This window comes from Vicugna pacos, unplaced genomic scaffold, assembly GCF_048564905.1.
Source record: "Vicugna pacos unplaced genomic scaffold, VicPac4 scaffold_21, whole genome shotgun sequence".
Taxonomy (NCBI): Eukaryota; Metazoa; Chordata; class Mammalia; order Artiodactyla; family Camelidae; genus Vicugna; species Vicugna pacos.
This window is the reverse complement of record NW_027328742.1, coordinates 11,163,628-11,180,134: the sequence shown is the minus strand read 5'-3', so window position 1 is coordinate 11,180,134 and position 16,507 is coordinate 11,163,628.

The following is a 16,507-nucleotide window of genomic DNA, read 5'->3' as shown; positions in this document are numbered from 1 at the left end:
CCGGAGTGCACCCCTACCCCAGATGACCCCCTCAGCCCTCTCCTCACGAGAGCCGGGCGCTCCGGGCTCCGATCACCACGGCGACAGCCGCTAGACAGGGATGCCCCGGGCCCACGGCAGGCACGCAGTCCTGGCTCCCAGGGGCGCGGCCCCGGCGGCCGGGTGGGCGGGGCTTGAGGCCATTCCAATTCCCTGCCCCACCCCCACGCCCCCATCCCACCCCGAAGCCCAATGCCTCCTCAGAGCCCATGGGATAGGTGGTCCCGAGCTGCACACCGCTTGCCAGTGGGCCTTGGCTGCTTGATGCTGGTGCGGGGAGGGAGGGTGCAGCCTTAGCCCGGCCCTCGGCCCCCGGGATGGACAGCGGGCAGCAGTGGCAGTGGCAGTGGTAGTGGTAGTGGGGGTGGCGGCGGAGGCGGCGGAGGCGGGACAGGGCGGCTGTCCTGGGAGAGCAAGTCCACTTGCTCCCACTTCCCCCGCCGCCTGGCCTCTGCTGCCAGAGCTTCCTGGAAGGAGTTTCCCCCTGTCAGCCTGCCCCTGGGAGGCAGGCCGGCTATGGCCAGGGGGGCGGGGCGGCGGCAGTGGCAGCAGCAGAGCTGGAGATGGCAGGATTGGGGCTGACCCATACTACTAGCCAGGTACTTGCTCCCATTGCCCGCTGTCTCTGTCGCTGCCCCCGCCCCTGCACATTGACTGCACCACGCCCACCTCTCAGGAGCAGGATCACCTGAGGACAAGCCTCCAGGGACCCTGGGGCAGCAGAGACCGCCCCCAGAGCAGGCTGAGGGGGACACGCGAGGAAATGCACAGGATTGCCTTGGCAGCCCCCGCCCCACGCTGCCGCCCGCCCTCTCTGCAGCCGCCCCAGACCCCGCCACCACCACTGCCCCCTGAGCACACCGCGCCAGCATCCCGGGAGCCGGACAACACGGACATGTGCACCCAGTGAACCTGGCGTAGCACAGGGCGCCCCCTGAGCAAGCTGAGCGGTCACCAGAGGAAATCCACAGGCTTACCTGGGCAGCCCTCGCCACCGCTGCTGACCTCTCTGCAGCCTCCCCTTCCCCGCCCCGGGCCACCATCCCCTCAGCGCACCGCGCCTGCCTCCTGGGAGGCATCCAACACCTAGGCGTGCAGCCAGGGAACCTGGGGTATCAGAGTCCGACCCCAGGCCAGGCCAAGGGATCATGGGAGCAAATCCTCGGGCTTCTAGGGCAGCCCCGCCTCCTCTCTGCAGCCCCTGACCGAACCTCCCCAGCCTCCCATGACCTGGCTGACAAGGAGACTTCAATCCCGCAAACCTGGGGTGGCAGAGGCTGTCCCCAGGCCAAGGAGAGGGGGAGATGGGAGGAAACTTGCCAACTCGCCAGGGCAGCCCCCTTAGCCGCAGTGCCTCCGGCCCCTCCACCACTGACCTCTTTCACTGACCGCACCACGCCCGCTCCCAAGAGCAGGCTGATTAAATGGCTTCAGTCTGAGGAACGTGGGAGAGCGGCGGTCGCCCCCAGGCTAGGCCGTTGGGGACATGGGAGAAAATCCTCTGGCTCACCAGGGGCACCCCAGTCCCCGGACCCTGTCCCCATCACTGTCCCCTGACTGCACTCCGCCTGTAGTGAGTGTGTCTGTCCGTCTGCCTGCCTGCCTGCCTGCCTGCCTGCCTGCCTGCCTGGCTGGCTGTCTATCTATCTGATGGAGGAGGGGAGAGGCTAGTCTATGTCTGTATGTCTCTGTGTGTCTATGTAATGGAGGAAGAGGAGGCTAGTATGTCTATCTCTCGGCCTATCTATCTCTCGACAATCTATCTAAGCAATGGAGGAGGCAGAGGAGGCTAGTGTGTTTGTCTATCTACCTAATTGAGGAGGAGAAGGAGTGTAGTGTGTGTGTGTGTGTGTGTGTGTAAGTGTGTGTGTGGGTCTGTCCATTTCTGTATTTGTCTATCTAATGGAGGAGGAGGTGGAGGAAGCTAGCGTGACTTTCCGTCTGTCTGTCTGCATACGCACCTAATGAAGTAGGAGGAGGCTACTGTGTTCGTCTAAGTGTCTTTCTATTGGAGGAGGTGAGTGTGTCTGTCTCTCAGTCTGTCTGGGTGTTTCTTTATCTACTAGAGGAGGAGGCTAGTGTGTCTATCTACTTACCTACCTGATTGAGGAGGAAGAGGAGGCTGCTGTGTGTGTGTATCTCTCTGACCATCTATTTCATGGAGGAGGAGATTGGTGTGTCCATCTACCTACCTAACTGAGGAGTAGGAGGGGGCTTCTGTTTGTGTGTGTGTGTGTGTGTGTGTGTGTGTTGGTGTGTGCCTGTCTGTCTTTGTATCTATGTATCTGTGTACCTATGTAATGGAGGAGGAGGACGAGGTTAGTGTATCTATCTGTTAATAACAAAGAAAGAGACTAGCCTGTCTGCCTATTTACATGTCTGTCTCTCTGTGTATTGGATTAAGCCTCCCGGGACTCCATTGACCTGGAGAGATGTCAAATGCCACCCTGAGGCAGAAGAAGGCGCCCAGAGAGCTGGCTGGGGGGGACTCGGGAGGAAATCCACAGGCTTGCCTGGGCAGCTCGCGTCCTTCGCTGCTGCCCTCTCTGCAGCCGCCCCGCCCCCTACCCCAATCCCGGCCCCTGGGCGTACAGCCCCAGCATACGCAGAAATACATTCAAAATGGCTTAGACACTTAAACGCAAGACAAGACACCACACACCTCTCGGTAGGAAACGTAGGCCAAACAGTATCCCACGTACACCTCACCCATTTTCTCCTAGGGTAGTCTCCCCAAGCAACAGAAAACTCAGCAAAAATACAAACACAAACGGGAGCAAACTGAATTCATCAGCTTTGGCACACCAAAGGAAACCAGAAGCAGAACTAAACCACGGCCTACGAAATAGGAGACAATCTTTGCCAAACATGAGACTGACTAGGGGTTCATTTCCACCATATCCAAACAGCTCATCCGACTCAACGGACAGAAGACGACCCAATCCAAAAATGGGCAGAAGACGACCTCAGGAAGCAATTCTCCAGCGAAGACCCACCAGCGACCAATGAGAGGCACATGACAAAACAGGCTCAAGGTTGCTAATTATCCGAGGAATACAAGGCAAAACTACAATGAGGTGGCATCTCACCCCAGTTAGAGTGGCCACCATTCCAAAGCCCACACAGGACCAAGGCTACAGAGGCTGTGGAGAAAAGGGATCCCTCCTACACTGTCGGTGGGAATGTCGTTTGCTGCAGCCACTGTGCAAAACAGGAGGGAGAGTCCTCAAAAGACGGAAAATACACTGGTCAGAAGCTTTGGATCTCGGGGGGAGGCCAACAAGCTCCCAAAGGCCCAGCCTCGCCCCTGCTTCTGCCCCAGCTCGCCTGTGCCCCACAGGGTCCGGGGCGGCCTCCACTCCCAGGGCAGGGCCACCCGCGCGGGAAGGCCTCGCAAGGCCTGAGGGCCAGTCTCGGCTGGCCCGGGGCCGTCCAGCGCCCTCCCATCTCCCGGGGCTGCTCCCACTTCGCCAAAGCCGCCTGTGAGCGGCGGCCAAGAAAGCCGCGCGGTTCAGCCAGTACTAAGGAGGGGGAGGAAAGCACCCCAACCAGGCCGGGGGGCCCCGGGACCCGCCTCACGGTCCCAACCTGGACGCGCGGCCTGGACCCCACCGACGCACCCCTCCCCCCACCCCCGGGCGCCTCCCCAACTGCACAGCCCAGGCCTCACCCGACGACTACCCGACCTGCGCGCCCCCACCAGCGCCCCCTTACCTGGCTCGCGACGGCAGCAGAGGCGACAGCAAGCGGCGGGAGGCCGAGACCCCAGGCAGCCTTCCTCCTCCGGGAGCTGGTCCAGGAGCACCCAGCTCCCGCCCAGCTTCCTCACGTTCTGGGCGCGCCCCAGCGCCCTGGCGTCCTGGCGCCCGTGCGCGCGCGCGCACGAGCAGCTTTCAGCGCCCCTCCCCCTCCCGCCCGCCTGACAGCAGCATGGAGGCTTGGCTGCGACTCCAGCAGTAGGGATGCTGCGAGTGGGGCCGGGCGGTGGGCCGGTGGAGCTTCGGGCGGTGGGGCGAGCCCAGCCCGCGGCCAGGGCTGGCCGGGTCCCCAACACCAACGCGGCCCCCCACGCCCTCCTCCAGGGTCCCGGCCCCCAAGTAGGACCACCACGGGCCCAGGGCCAGGCCTCACCCCACCAGCCCCGCCACCACTGCTCGCCGACCCCCCACCCAGTCAATGCCTCCCCACCCCCTGCCACGCCCGGTCCCCGATCCACTGCACCCCCGAGACAAAGCTGCTTCTCCTCACACCCAAATCCCGCCCCAGGTCTGCGCCCCACTCGGTCCTAAGCTACAGCCCCTGTAAACCGCGCTCACCCCAAGGGCCTCACCCCAGGTCCCCCCACCGTCCGGAGATACTCCCCTAACCCTTCACCTAGGAATGAGCCCCCACCCTTCAGCCGGGTCACTTCCGCTCCCAGCAACCCCTCCCCCTCACCCTGTCCGCCCTCATCGCCAGATCGCCGCACACCCGGAGTGCACCCCTACCCCAGATGACCCCCTCAGCCCTCTCCTCACGAGAGCCGGGCGCTCCGGGCTCCGATCACCACGGCGACAGCCGCTAGACAGGGATGCCCCGGGCCCACGGCAGGCACGCAGTCCTGGCTCCCAGGGGCGCGGCCCCGGCGGCCGGGTGGGCGGGGCTTGAGGCCATTCCAATTCCCTGCCCCACCCCCACGCCCCCATCCCACCCCGAAGCCCAATGCCTCCTCAGAGCCCATGGGATAGGTGGTCCCGAGCTGCACACCGCTTGCCAGTGGGCCTTGGCTGCTTGATGCTGGTGCGGGGAGGGAGGGTGCAGCCTTAGCCCGGCCCTCGGCCCCCGGGATGGACAGCGGGCAGCAGTGGCAGTGGCAGTGGTAGTGGTAGTGGGGGTGGCGGCGGAGGCGGCGGAGGCGGGACAGGGCGGCTGTCCTGGGAGAGCAAGTCCACTTGCTCCCACTTCCCCCGCCGCCTGGCCTCTGCTGCCAGAGCTTCCTGGAAGGAGTTTCCCCCTGTCAGCCTGCCCCTGGGAGGCAGGCCGGCTATGGCCAGGGGGGCGGGGCGGCGGCAGTGGCAGCAGCAGAGCTGGAGATGGCAGGATTGGGGCTGACCCATACTACTAGCCAGGTACTTGCTCCCATTGCCCGCTGTCTCTGTCGCTGCCCCCGCCCCTGCACATTGACTGCACCACGCCCACCTCTCAGGAGCAGGATCACCTGAGGACAAGCCTCCAGGGACCCTGGGGCAGCAGAGACCGCCCCCAGAGCAGGCTGAGGGGGACACGCGAGGAAATGCACAGGATTGCCTTGGCAGCCCCCGCCCCACGCTGCCGCCCGCCCTCTCTGCAGCCGCCCCAGACCCCGCCACCACCACTGCCCCCTGAGCACACCGCGCCAGCATCCCGGGAGCCGGACAACACGGACATGTGCACCCAGTGAACCTGGCGTAGCACAGGGCGCCCCCTGAGCAAGCTGAGCGGTCACCAGAGGAAATCCACAGGCTTACCTGGGCAGCCCTCGCCACCGCTGCTGACCTCTCTGCAGCCTCCCCTTCCCCGCCCCGGGCCACCATCCCCTCAGCGCACCGCGCCTGCCTCCTGGGAGGCATCCAACACCTAGGCGTGCAGCCAGGGAACCTGGGGTATCAGAGTCCGACCCCAGGCCAGGCCAAGGGATCATGGGAGCAAATCCTCGGGCTTCTAGGGCAGCCCCGCCTCCTCTCTGCAGCCCCTGACCGAACCTCCCCAGCCTCCCATGACCTGGCTGACAAGGAGACTTCAATCCCGCAAACCTGGGGTGGCAGAGGCTGTCCCCAGGCCAAGGAGAGGGGGAGATGGGAGGAAACTTGCCAACTCGCCAGGGCAGCCCCCTTAGCCGCAGTGCCTCCGGCCCCTCCACCACTGACCTCTTTCACTGACCGCACCACGCCCGCTCCCAAGAGCAGGCTGATTAAATGGCTTCAGTCTGAGGAACGTGGGAGAGCGGCGGTCGCCCCCAGGCTAGGCCGTTGGGGACATGGGAGAAAATCCTCTGGCTCACCAGGGGCACCCCAGTCCCCGGACCCTGTCCCCATCACTGTCCCCTGACTGCACTCCGCCTGTAGTGAGTGTGTCTGTCCGTCTGCCTGCCTGCCTGCCTGCCTGCCTGCCTGCCTGCCTGCCTGGCTGGCTGTCTATCTATCTGATGGAGGAGGGGAGAGGCTAGTCTATGTCTGTATGTCTCTGTGTGTCTATGTAATGGAGGAAAAGGAGGCTAGTATGTCTATCTCTCGGCCTATCTATCTCTCGACAATCTATCTAAGCAATGGAGGAGGCAGAGGAGGCTAGTGTGTTTGTCTATCTACCTAATTGAGGAGGAGAAGGAGTGTAGTGTGTGTGTGTGTGTGTGTGTGTGTAAGTGTGTGTGTGGGTCTGTCCATTTCTGTATTTGTCTATCTAATGGAGGAGGAGGTGGAGGAAGCTAGCGTGACTTTCCGTCTGTCTGTCTGCATACGCACCTAATGAAGTAGGAGGAGGCTACTGTGTTCGTCTAAGTGTCTTTCTATTGGAGGAGGTGAGTGTGTCTGTCTCTCAGTCTGTCTGGGTGTTTCTTTATCTACTAGAGGAGGAGGCTAGTGTGTCTATCTACTTACCTACCTGATTGAGGAGGAAGAGGAGGCTGCTGTGTGTGTGTATCTCTCTGACCATCTATTTCATGGAGGAGGAGATTGGTGTGTCCATCTACCTACCTAACTGAGGAGTAGGAGGGGGCTTCTGTTTGTGTGTGTGTGTGTGTGTGTGTGTGTGTTGGTGTGTGCCTGTCTGTCTTTGTATCTATGTATCTGTGTACCTATGTAATGGAGGAGGAGGACGAGGTTAGTGTATCTATCTGTTAATAACAAAGAAAGAGACTAGCCTGTCTGCCTATTTACATGTCTGTCTCTCTGTGTATTGGATTAAGCCTCCCGGGACTCCATTGACCTGGAGAGATGTCAAATGCCACCCTGAGGCAGAAGAAGGCGCCCAGAGAGCTGGCTGGGGGGGACTCGGGAGGAAATCCACAGGCTTGCCTGGGCAGCTCGCGTCCTTCGCTGCTGCCCTCTCTGCAGCCGCCCCGCCCCCTACCCCAATCCCGGCCCCTGGGCGTACAGCCCCAGCATACGCAGAAATACATTCAAAATGGCTTAGACACTTAAACGCAAGACAAGACACCACACACCTCTCGGTAGGAAATGTAGGCCAAACAGTATCCCACGTACACCTCACCCATTTTCTCCTAGGGTAGTCTCCCCAAGCAACAGAAAACTCAGCAAAAATACAAACACAAACGGGAGCAAACTGAATTCATCAGCTTTGGCACACCAAAGGAAACCAGAAGCAGAACTAAACCACGGCCTACGAAATAGGAGACAATCTTTGCCAAACATGAGACTGACTAGGGGTTCATTTCCACCATATCCAAACAGCTCATCCGACTCAACGGACAGAAGACGACCCAATCCAAAAATGGGCAGAAGACGACCTCAGGAAGCAATTCTCCAGCGAAGACCCACCAGCGACCAATGAGAGGCACATGACAAAACAGGCTCAAGGTTGCTAATTATCCGAGGAATACAAGGCAAAACTACAATGAGGTGGCATCTCACCCCAGTTAGAGTGGCCACCATTCCAAAGCCCACACAGGACCAAGGCTACAGAGGCTGTGGAGAAAAGGGATCCCTCCTACACTGTCGGTGGGAATGTCGTTTGCTGCAGCCACTGTGCAAAACAGGAGGGAGAGTCCTCAAAAGACGGAAAATACACTGGTCAGAAGCTTTGGATCTCGGGGGGAGGCCAACAAGCTCCCAAAGGCCCGGCCTCGCCCCTGCTTCTGCCCCAGCTCGCCTGTGCCCCACAGGGTCCGGGGCGGCCTCCACTCCCAGGGCAGGGCCACCCGCGCGGGAAGGCCTCGCAAGGCCTGAGGGCCAGTCTCGGCTGGCCCGGGGCCGTCCAGCGCCCTCCCATCTCCCGGGGCTGCTCCCACTTTGCCAAAGCCGCCTGGGAGCGGCGGCCAAGAAAGCCGCGCGGTTCAGCCAGTACTAAGGAGGGGGAGGAAGGCACCCCAACCAGGCCGGGGGGGGGGCCCCGGGACCCGCCTCACGGTCCCAACCTGGACGCGCGGCCTGGACCCCACCGACGCACCCCTCCCCCCACCCCCGGGCGCCTCCCCAACTGCACAGCCCAGGCCTCACCCGACGACTCCCCGACCTGCGCGCCCCCACCAGCGCCCCCTTACCTGGCTCGCGACGGCAGCAGAGGCGACAGCAAGCGGCGGGAGGCCGAGACCCCAGGCAGCCTTCCTCCTCCGGGAGCTGGTCCAGGAGCACCCAGCTCCCGCCCAGCTTCCTCACGTTCTGGGCGCGCCCCAGCGCCCTGGCGTCCTGGCGCCCGTGCGCGCGCGCGCACGAGCAGCTTTCAGCGCCCCTCCCCCTCCCGCCCGCCTGACAGCAGCATGGAGGCTTGGCTGCGACTCCAGCAGTAGGGATGCTGCGAGTGGGGCCGGGCGGTGGGCCGGTGGAGCTTCGGGCGGTGGGGCGGTGGGGCGAGCCCAGCCCGCGGCCAGGGCTGGCCGGGTCCCCAACACCAACGCGGCCCCCCACGCCCTCCTCCAGGGTCCCGGCCCCCAAGTAGGACCACCACGGGCCCAGGGCCAGGCCTCACCCCACCAGCCCCACTACCACTGCTCGCCGACCCCCCACCCAGTCAATGCCTCCCCACCCCCTGCCACGCCCGGTCCCCGATCCACTGCACCCCCGAGACAAAGCTGCTTCTCCTCACACCCAAATCCCGCCCCAGGTCTGCGCCCCACTCGGTCCTAAGCTACAGCCCCTGTAAACCGCGCTCACCCCAAGGGCCTCACCCCAGGTCCCCCCACCGTCCGGAGATACTCCCCTAACCCTTCACCTAGGAATGAGCCCCCACCCTTCAGCCGGGTCACTTCCGCTCCCAGCAACCCCTCCCCCTCACCCTGTCCGCCCTCATCGCCAGATCGCCGCACACCCGGAGTGCACCCCTACCCCAGATGACCCCCTCAGCCCTCTCCTCGCGAGGGCCGGGCGCTCCGGGCTCCGATCACCACGGCGACAGCCGCTAGACAGGGATGCCCCGGGCCCAGGGCAGGCACGCAGCCCTGGCTCCCAGGGGCGTGGCCCCGGCGGCCGGGTGGGCGGGGCTTGAGGCCATTCCAATTCCCAGCCCCACCCCCACGCCCCCATCCCACCCCGAAGCCCAATGCCTCCTCAGAGCCCATGGGATAGGTGGTCCCGAGCTGCACACCGCTTGCCAGTGGGCCTTGGCTGCTTGATGCTGGTGCGGGGAGGGAGGGTGCAGCCTTAGCCCGGCCCTCGGCCCCCGGGATTGACAGCGGGTTGCAGTTCTCGTGGTGTCGATGGCGGAGGCTTAGGGCGGCTGCCCTTGTAGAGCCAGTCCCCTTGCTCCCACCTCCCCTCCCTCCTGGCCTCTGCTGCCAGTACTTCCTGGAATCAGTGTGTGTCCCCCTGTCAGCCTGCCCCTGGGAGGCAGGCCGGCTATGGCCAGAGGGGCGGGTCGGCGGCAGTGGCAGCAGCAGAGCTGGAGATGGCAGGATTGGGGCTGCCCCATGCTGCTAGATGTGGGACTTACTCCCATTTCCCGTTGTCGCTCTCTCTGTCCCTGTCGCTGCCCCCACCCCTGCACATTGACTGCACCACGCCCACCTTCAGGATCAGGGTGTCTTGGGGAGAAGTCTCCAGGTTCCCTGGTGCAGCAGAGGTCACCTCGAGGCCAGGCTGCTTGGGAGATGGTAACAGAGCTACTGGCTGGTGGAAATCAACGCTCTCTTCTCCTGCTGTCTCTTCCGCCAGGGCATCAGCTGCTGTCATTTTGGTCTTCCCTTGTGCTCCCTGACCGAACCGCGCAGTTCCAGGAATGAGACTGTCCTCAACACGTGAGTGCTGCAAACCTTTGGAACCAGATGCTGCCCACAAGCCAGGCCGCTGGGGAGATGGGAGAATGTAATTTTTATCCTGATTATTTATGTTATTTGTTGGCCTGGGTTCATGCAGAGTGCAGCATCTAGCATGGTCGTTTCCTCAAAAGCTCTGCTACCATCCCTGGGAAACACCCAGCCCTGGGGAACACGCAGCCCTGGGGAACACGCAGCCCTGGGACCCTTGGTGATGCCTGATCTGTTGGAAGCCTCTTCCCATGATCAGCCCCTTTCCTGGTCTTTTCTTGGAATTGTCAGCTCTTCTAACCTACTTGTGTCATGTCCTGAAGAATACCTTACACTCCAAAAAAAAAAAGTGTATTGGTTTGGTTTTGAATGGAATGTCATGTAGTCTCTTTGAAGACCAAGTGTTCTATTGTATCATTTATGACAACTGCTGCTTTAATGATTTTCTGCCTGGATGACTTATCCATTCATTTAAGTGCAGGTGTTAAAATCCCCTAATATTTTTATAGTATTTTTAATTCTGCCTTTATGTCTGTTAGTATTTGCTTTTATGTTTCTTTAGATGCTACTGTTTTGGGTGCATGTGTTTAGGGATGTAATACACTTTTTTTCTTGTACTGATCCCTTTGTCATTACAGAATGCCTTTCTTTGTCTTTTGTTATAACCTTTGGTTTCAAGTTTATTTTGTCTGATAGGAATACTGCTTTCCCTGCTTTCTTGTTTCTGTTAGCATGAAATACCTTTTCCATCCTCTCTCTTTCAGTGTGTCTTTAGCTTTGAAGTGAGTCTCTTTTAGGAAGCGTAGTGATGACTCTTGTTTCTTTATCCAAACAACCACCCTTGTCTTTTGATCAAGAGCAATTAGTCCATTGACATTTAAAGTAACTGCTGATAGAGAAGAACCTATTGCCGCTTCATTATTTGTTTCCCAGTTGTTTCTGTAGTCCTCCTACGTTCATTTCTTCTTCTTTCTGTTTCTTTCCTTGTGGTTTGATGATTTCCCCTAGCAGAATGTTTGTGTTCCTTTCTTCCTAGTTTTTATGTTCTATTGTAGATTTTTTGTTTTGTGGTTACCATGCGTTTCATAGATGTTGATGTATAATTATATCTACTTGTTTTAAATAAGATAGTCATTTAATTTCAATCATATGGTAAATGAGCTACATTTTAACTGCCCTCCCCTACATTTGTTTTTTTATGTTACACTTTACATCTTTCTTGCTTATCTTTTATCTGTTTATTACAGTTATAGCTGCTTTTGCCATTTTTTGTCTTTAAACTATGTAGTGGCTTATTCAAGCAATTGATCCTCAGTCCTTACTACATATTTGCTTTTCCTCCTGAGTTTTTCCTTTTCCTGTAGATTCTTACTTCTTTTCTCAATTTTTAACATTCTTTTCCACCAAACCCCCCAAACCCCCCACAAAAACCAACCAACACACTTATGTGATTGCAGGTACTTTCTTTTGTCAGGACACAGACCTTATTTCCCCCCAGAGTTAACATACTAAGTTCAGGAATTAGATCTAAAAGTAAAGGACACTGCTGCTGCTAATATCGTCATTAGCCTGTGCAGTTTGATAATTGGCTTTTTCACTGTTGAGATTATGTGTGTGTCTCCATTTCTGCTTCTGAGAGGCCCAGGCATTTGGGGACCCCGGACAGGGAACTCCTGCTCATCATAGTGTCTTTGAGAAAAGCTACATAGAGGGCATTTTTTTCCTTCAAATCACAGTTCTCCTTTTTAGAAGGAGCAAAAAATGCAGGCAGAGAATCTCTTTACAAAGTAATCTGTTTATTTTGATGGGAATGATGTTTCCAAATTTGGGACACTTGGAAAACACTCTCATTACGTTCTTGCCTAGCCAGCAGCTTAGGAGTCCTCAGACCCAGAAGTGTTGACCTGGGCCGGCCCTGTTATAGCTCATCACCAAGCCACCTGCTCCTGAACCTACCCCCCTCCCAGCTGTGCAGCCCCGGGAGATGCTGTCTCTCCTGGGCTCAGCCTGATGGCACAGGGGTCTTTGTTATCCTCCAAGCATCAGTCTAACAAAGTCAGCAGTCTTGTTTTCCATCTCCTGAGTTTATGTAGGAGTGGAAACACTCCAGATAAAATATTCAAATCTAGGCTCTATCCTGGCCCCGAGATGGGTCCTCTTGGCTTACGGGGGCATGTGACCTGCCTGAGTAAGTAACCTTAGACTAAACTGGGAGAAGAAGACATGGAGGCAGGATGAATTGTCCTCAACTGGCTACAGCATCACTGAACAATGAGTCCAGCAAACAAGAGGGATGGTAAGGGAACTGGTGTGATCCTCCAGGCTTCAAAGGAGGAGGGGTCTCTGTTCTCTGTGCGAGTCTGAGGAGGAGACTTGGGAGGTGGGGGCAGGTAGCAGAGATAAGAAGCCAGCAGCTGGGTGTCACGTTACAAAGTTGAAAGGAAGTAGAGAAACCACAAACAGGCGGAAGAAAGATCAGAGAAAGCTATTATTATGCAGTATGCCCATTGCAGTCGACAGGCGGCCCCTGCCCTTCATCTTTCTTAACCTCAGATTCCGAGAAAGCCTTTGTTACAGCCTGGTCAGTCACACACAGGCACACGCTGGGGTGAGGCCAAGGTCTCTGCCAACCCCACTCTGGACAAGAGGGTAACTAAACTTGGGAAACCCCTGAGACCTTTTCTGGTTAGCCCCATCCTAGTTGTCAGTTTCCCAGTCTTAGCTTCCTTCTGTTGCCCCCGGCTCCAAACCAAACCCCTCTGAGGGCAGTGAGAAAGTGAGGCTGCCTCCAGCATGGCCAACAGCAAGGTGTTCAGGGCCCCAGTTCGCCCACGTACTTGGCAGGCGCCACCCTGGACTCATGCTGACTTGAGCTGAGGGAAGTGAAAAACCTCACTCATCAAAGAGTTGTTTTGTCCACATGATACGAGACCAACCACTGGTTGAGCTAGTGTGACAGGGCGCAGAGAGCTGCCTTGACTGAAATCAGCTCCTCTGACTTTGTCCGTCGCCTGTGGCCTGTGTTGGACGCCAGGTCGGGGACAGGTAGAGCTGTAGGTCAGAGCATCCCTCAGACCCAGCCCGGCTGAGGGGAGCTCTGTTTGCGTGTCCCCCTCTTGCAGATCCAATTGCTGCTCTGTCCGCTGCCACAGCTCTGAGTGCGTGTGTGGCATCAGCAGGTGTCCCTGTTGGACGGCGCGTGGAGGGGAGAGGGCATTTTCTTACAGATATTTAGCAGAGACACAATAACATAGTAAGGTTTGGATGGGTCCTCATGTACACGCCTTGTGTCTGCTTTATTATGGAAGAAGTATTATCATGCCTATTTTAAGAAAGGGTGAAAAAAAGAGCCTGGAGTCAGAGTGAGGTTCTGAAGGTACCCACCACATAGGATACGGTGAACATTAAATGAAATAACACAATGTGAAGATTCTCTGCTTTTCAGTCATTTCATTCTTGGGAAAGATAGAATGTTCCTTTTCCTTCTGAAAATTTTAGGCAATAATATTCACCATCCCTGTGACCTGGGAAAGATGGAGTATTTCTTTAAAATACCTATTTTACTTGCTCAAAGTAAAGGGCCTGCCTCACAAGTACAGGTTTTTAGCTCATTTATTCACTCCTCACAGCAGACCAAGAGGCTGCGAGGAGTCCTAAACTGAAGTCCAAGTTGCTGTAATCTAAAGATCAAACCTAGGTAAAACAACTAGCATTTAAATCTCAACACCTCCCAAACCTGCATCTCACATTGTCGTGTAATATCAAACTCCAGAAAGCATATTTACTTTGCCTTAACAAATTAAAATAGGTTAGAGAAACACTTTGAACTATCTATCTATGTACGTATGTGCACCCTGGCACTGCACAATGAGCACACATGCTGTACAAATGAAGTAACAGTATATATCTAATACCATCCTGTGTAAATTTTTTTGAGGATTAGGAAACAAAATTTTTCAAATCACACCCCAGAGCCTCTGCCAATTCTATCACACATCTGACATCATGCAAAACGGAAGCTTAAGGAGTTTACTCAAAAAAAAAAATGAAGGACTTATACCCATAAGTGGCTCAGAAATAAGGGAGACCCATGCTTGGTGTAGAAAACCCAGAACTCAAGAGTACTCTTCCTTTCAGCAGGAAAGTTAGCTTATGAGATATCCTCATAACCAGAATAGATATTTTTTTAAAAAGTTAACATTTTACCCAACTTTATGGTTCAATTTTTTTCTTTGTATTGAAATAAACACTTTCCAAAGACTTCCTCTCAATTCATTAAAACATGACCAGGTAGGAAAAGATCAGTTAAACATTTACTACCAGAAGTCGGACTAAGATACATAATATTCTCAGTTACCTTTCAACAGACAAAATATGCCACTGGTTCAAGGATACATTAGACGCTTTCAATTCAGTATCACACCATGAAAAGCAGAAAAATACAATGTGAGACAATTTATTCAATCCAATGTTTTCACAGTAGATGGAGATTCTTCTTTAAAAGCAAAAAATTACTTTATTTGTTTAACATTAAGTAGAAATTAACATCAGTATATGTGTACATTGCCCAAATTTAATCAGTGACATTTCTGACAGTGGGTTGTAGGTCTTTACTGCTCAAAGCAAATCATTTTTTTTTCTGGACTTAGGTAGTATATATATTTTTGAATCTCTTTGAAATGGTGCTTAAACTCACACGGAGTGAACTCCGTGAACTTTGAGAGGGCAAAAACGCAGCAGTCACAAGAAACCAGTAATACTGCTTAAGTTTACATGACTTTCGAAGTACTGATGTCTTGTAGTATCTGGATCCAGACATCCTGGGATGCCTGGATGTGTCTGGAATCAACTGGACACTCTGGTCAGAATGGTTCAAATTTAGATTAGAAAATCTTATACAATCAAACCAAGTTGATTTTTTTTTTGCTACAAGAATGTAGACTATATGTGTGCATCTGATTCTAGGAGCACCGTGAGAATATACTACCTAAGAAAATGAAGACTTTGTGTCTAAAGCATGACTTGTTTGGTAAATGACAAAATTAGAAAAGTGTCTTTTTCTGGAAAGACTGACCATGGCCTATGACGAAAAGTTCAAAGTTCCAGTTCAGTATTAATTACATTTTATGAAATTCCCAATGTTAAGCAGAAATTGAGCTCATTAGCTAAAACAATTACACAAAGGACAGTATTACTCTGGTGGGATTGTTAACTGTTGAAGAATGGTGTTTCATTTAATACATAGCATGGACTTCATACACATCCATTATCAGTGCCTTGAAAAATCAAACAACTTTAAAAGTTAGTAGTGGTTTCTGCAAGTACAAAAATACACATTTCTTATATAACATATGGTAGTAAAATTTGTCAAGATATATTATACAAACTCAAAACAATCTTAGATAAAGCATCAGTCTGATATATTCTAGGTTGACAAGAGTGTAATAAAATGACATGTAGTCTGCCTTCAAATCATACAATATAATACTTTACAGCAATATTAAGTATTCACATTAAGTATGTAAGGAGTATCTAAGGGAACACAGAGTAGAAATGGTTATTAAAGAACTCGAGTGTCTATTCTTTTCTCTGCTTCAAACTGGGCATATGATTTTCTCCCACCAATACAAAAGAAAAACAAACAAAAAAATGGCTAGAACTATTATTTTGTTAAGTAGAGAAGCAGTTTGCTTCTGCAAAAGACACTCCAAGCCATAGAGCTTCATTCACATATTGCAGTTCTGACAGTAGTGTGCCCTCAGGGTGAGGGGAATCCCTGCTGCTCTCATATATCATATCACGTGAGAGGCATATGGACACTTAGAGGAGTCTAAATATAGGAGTGGTTGGTGATAAGGTAAAATCTCCTTCACATCTGTGACTGATATGGCCATTGTCATAAAGGAGCTCTTTGGACACAGAATTCTAAAGGTTTATTATAATGCTAAGGACAAAAAGGGCCATGTCCCCAAGAGGCAGGTAGAACCTATGGCTAATACTGAAAGGACTTCTTCTAGCTTACAGAAAAAAAATTTTTTTTATAACGAAAAAATGCAATCTTTAGGACAACAGGGGAAGCATATTTGGCATGAAAGTTTCTGGGTGGCTAAGAAAAGTGATTTGGAATAAGCAAGTTTGTGGGAGAAAGGGCCATTGGAATTTGAATTAAAGAGGTCAAATGGGTTCTAAGCAATTTCTAATAAGTAAGTGTTTAAAATGAAGGAAGGTGCACAGCCATTCCTGCTTGTCCCTTCGTACTGTCTGGCAAGGCCTAATAATCCATGGAGGTAATCCAGGAGTGGTGTAACCTTTGAGAGAGAGGGGCTGGCAGGTTGTAAAGAGTCACAGAACAGAAGAGCCACCACAGTGGTTGTCAGGCCTTCTTTCAGACAGTCCTCGACACTGGATTTTCTGACCTCCAGAAGTTTTTACATCTTTTTGTCCCAAGATGATTCATGGTGTATACCCGACTGGAATAAACCAATGGGGTACACACCACCGTGTATGCCCCACTGGAATAGACCGGTGGGGTACACA